Below are 4,260 nucleotides of genomic sequence, written 5' to 3'. Positions count from 1 at the left end.
CTCTCTGTCCAAATGCAGGTAAACTATATTAACCCTCTATAACTGCATCATGTAAATAAATCACCATAGTGACAAAATCCAATGACACACAGACATCTTATAGTTATGACTCCCAAAGCTTGAATATTGCACTTGGTCTTTTGACAATGTTTTTGCATTGAACTCAATTGTGACAGTGATATAACCTCACTTCGGCCTGTTCTTTTGTCTGCAGCTGGGGAAATTTCCCATGCTAACTACAATGTAAGTGAATTAGACTGGTGGAGAAGCAGAGAGAGCTCAACTCTAATTTTGTGGAAGATACCACCACCTGTCTCAATATACTCTCAATACACACCCAAACTCAATATATGTCTGTAGATAGCATTATGTTCTTCATAAAGGTCACTGTTAAACATGATTTACAACAGCAGAAACACCTTGATCCCCACAGAGCTCCTCATTAACCCTTTACCTGCCGTCTTCAGCCTCAACCTTCTCTCTTTATCCAGTATTTCAGAAAATAACTTAATCAATTACACATTTATGCTGTAGGATGCTTAAGAATTTATTATACTGAATATAACTGCCATGGAAACAAGAAGAAGAGAATCTAACACAAATAATAATAGATTCAGTATGGGTTTTGGCCAGTAGGGGAGGCTATCAGCAGTCAAAAGGGGGTTGAAGGGTATTCGTGATGTTTCTACTAGTTGTTTTTGAATGCTTATCGATATTTGTTTAAGTGACTTTGTTCAACATGACAAAAATCTAAACACTGTGCACAAACCCAGAAGAAATAACTTAAACCCAACAATAACAAAAACATTGTATATATAAACAAAAACATTTTATATATATATATATATATATATATATATATATATATATAATACACAATATACAATATAGTAAATGTAAAAAATGGGTCACTGAAAAAAAAATCATTTTATTCAACCACTAATCTGAATACTGAGAGGATGAATTCATCTACATTTCCATATTGCATTATTATGCATTTTATATTATTCAGCGTGACATCGGTTTAGAGATTTGAAGCCTAAAAATACCCCATGATATGGTGATCACTGAAACAGAATGCGGCCTGTCAGAGCCGTCTAGGAAACACTGATGAATCAGAGAGAAGCTGAAGATTTGCAGGAACACATATGGATTCTAGTTAATCAATATCTGTAATTATCCTGCTGTGTACTTGTCAAGTTCAAAGCTGCCTCACGCATGAATGAACTCGACTTCAGTTGATCTCTGGTTTGTGTGTGTGTGTGTGTTTTCTGGATCTTCGGGATTTTCTCAGCAGCAAACACCCTTACTGTCTTAAAGGGGTCATATGATGCGATTTCAATTTTTCCTTTCTCTTTGGAGTGTTACAAGCTCTTACAATGCCGGCTGTTCTGACTCACAGACTGTAAGTAAGTTTTTTATATTTAAAGGATTTGCCACTGACGATTGCTAACGCGAGTTTTGAGCAGTGTAGAGTAGCACTTGTTTATCATTCCTCCGATCACAAATGCAGATATGGTTTTATGTTTACGCGCCGTGATGCAACGCGTAAAAAGACAGTATAAGTCATTATAATCCATAATTATGTCCCCACTGGATGCAACAAATGCCTCGTTTATAATGGGTTTTAATGTTTTTGTCTCGTCGCTCCGGGCTGACAAGAGCATCACAATATGGTGAGGGGCGTAACATTTCCGTCACACGCTTGAGGTATTCGGCCAATCACAAGGCACTGGATAGCTGGCCAATCAGAGCACACCTCACTTTTCAGACCGATGAGCTTTGTAAAAATCGACACGTTTCAGAAAGGCGGGGCATAGAGGAGAAACAATTATGTACAGTATGTGGAAAATAATGTGTTTTTTTAACCTTAAGTCGCATAAACACATTGCATTACACCAAATACACAAAATAATGATCTTTTTAGCAACATCATATGACCCCTTTAACACTTAGTATTTGTTGAAAGAGAAATAAAAAAATAAAAAAAATTATTTATGCTGTCCACCAGGAGTACCACCTGAAAGCATGTTAATGTTTATGAGATACATTAAAATAAGATATTATACATTTATACTGATATTTAGTTTGAATATAAATGTGTGCTCATGCATTTAAGCACCTGTCAAAGATACTGTAGGCAAGTTTTACGCACACACTATGGCCATAATCATGTATGTACATACTGTAAGGATGAACTTACATCTCTGCTGCACATTTCTTCAGTTATGTATGTTTGTAGTATAGATATATTGTCAGTTGTCAATATATTGTCAGTTGTCCTCTGATGTACTAACAACAAAAGATAAAATATTTTATTCCGCCGTGGTTGCACACTCCCCAAATGTCAGCATTGTTGTTTCATTAAAACTTAAAAATCTTACATACCACATACTACTCGTCTGACTTTCTTTTTGCATACTATGTTGAAAGGAAGTATGCATATTCTTTGCGAAACGTTGACCTCCAAAAACAATCTCAGTCGTACAAAATGATTGACAGGCATAAAGAGTTTTGGATTGGGCTGGAGAGATATTTCTTAAAAAATGTCTTATTTCAGTGATATCTGTCAGGTAGTATGACTACTTTGTACTAGGTACAAGGTATTTTCCCCAGTGATGCCTGATGAAAGACGCCATCTGTTTCTGTGCGATTAACACCTAGAACGGTGTATTCTGTGTACCTCAATTCTGCACGCACCTCAAAGCTCTTGTTTTATCTGTCTGCTGCATAATTATGGCAAAATCAACCAGCTGTAGGTGAGATATGAGTACAGGAACTCTGTGAATTATGTAATGAGGTGCCACCGTCAAACCGCCTCAGTACAGATGTCATGTGTGAAGGGAGACACCTGTGAGCCATACGCCTCATCTTTGTCTCGCACCTTCTTCTTAAAAGTGACTTTAAGCTTGTTAAAGGCACATCTACCTCCAGGTCATGTCAGGAATCAGAACTTTCTCAGGTCTCCGTGTGGGTCGCGCCACTCATTTTAATGGCTGAAGCTGCTATGGTCCATATCGGAGGTGCTATGTTGCTGGCACTCTTGAAAGATGGATAAAGTGGTGGATTTCACAAAACCTGTCAAGAAAAGGTCAAAAATGAGAAATAAGAACGTCCATTTAGCTATTTTTAAGATTTCCTGCATTTTGACATTATTCTTCATACTGTGAATCATGCGAATCATTGAAAGTAATGGAAAAGTTTGCCGCTAAAGTTGCTAAAGTAAAAATCTGAACACATTACAGTAATGAACATTTGGAACGAAAATGCGATTAACTGCCATAAACACAATGCCACAATACCAAAAACCAAATGGTCGCAAAAATAAGACCAAATTATCCATATGAAAGTGGAATTTTGTGTTTACAGTCCCAAGTTGGTGGTCTCAACAAATTATAAATGTCTTTGTTGTTTCTTCTTAAATTATCCTATCCGTAAAGGGATTTCACAGAATAATAGTGTTCAATCTGTTTGTTTATTATGAAATGTTGCATCATAAACCTTGTGCTCCCCCCCTAAAAATGGGTGTGGCCATTTGTACATTTTATGGGCTATTTTTAGCTGTACAAAACAGCTTGTTGGTGTGTCTTATCATATTATTTTAATGTATCGTCTTAATTATTAACACACTGGTTTGTAGTGCAAACAGTTTTACCATTTACTGCATGTTGTAATTCTTCTCGTTATTTCCTTATAGCCAATAATCAACCGGAAGTCTCCCCCATATAGGCTTACTTCTGCATTGAAGAATAAAGTGGATCAAGCTAAATTTGGGATAAATACCATAAACCCAATTTTACTATGAGCTGGCAACAACCACCTAGCACCAAGTGATCACGTTTTGAAAATAAGTACTTATATTTCCTTCAGAAAATGTAAAAATTATTTGTATATTTAAAAACGCTACAGCACATCCATACACTTCATACTCACCATTACAAGTCTTCTAATAAGCTTATATTAGAAATTACACATACGAACTTTGTTTGAGCCATATAAGGTAAAAAGGGAGGAGTTGAAACTGCGCATAAACTTTATTGGCTCTGTTGCATGTGGAATTTGAATATGCAAAAATTATAATTAGAACTCGCCTTCCTTCAAACTCCATATAATTGGCAGAATCAGATATTTTTCAGTCTGGAAAATGTTCGGGTTAAAGAATTATTACCCTGTGTGATGATCGGTTGTGACTGGAGCACGGCTCTCTCGCTCTCTCTCTCTCTCTCTCTCTCTCTCCCTCCCTCCCTCTCTCTCTCTCTC

This window comes from Sinocyclocheilus grahami, unplaced genomic scaffold (assembly GCF_001515645.1).
Source record: "Sinocyclocheilus grahami isolate Dianchi unplaced genomic scaffold, SAMN03320097.WGS_v1.1 scaffold252.1, whole genome shotgun sequence".
NCBI lineage: Eukaryota > Metazoa > Chordata > Actinopteri > Cypriniformes > Cyprinidae > Sinocyclocheilus > Sinocyclocheilus grahami.
This window is presented reverse-complemented; position numbering follows the sequence as displayed.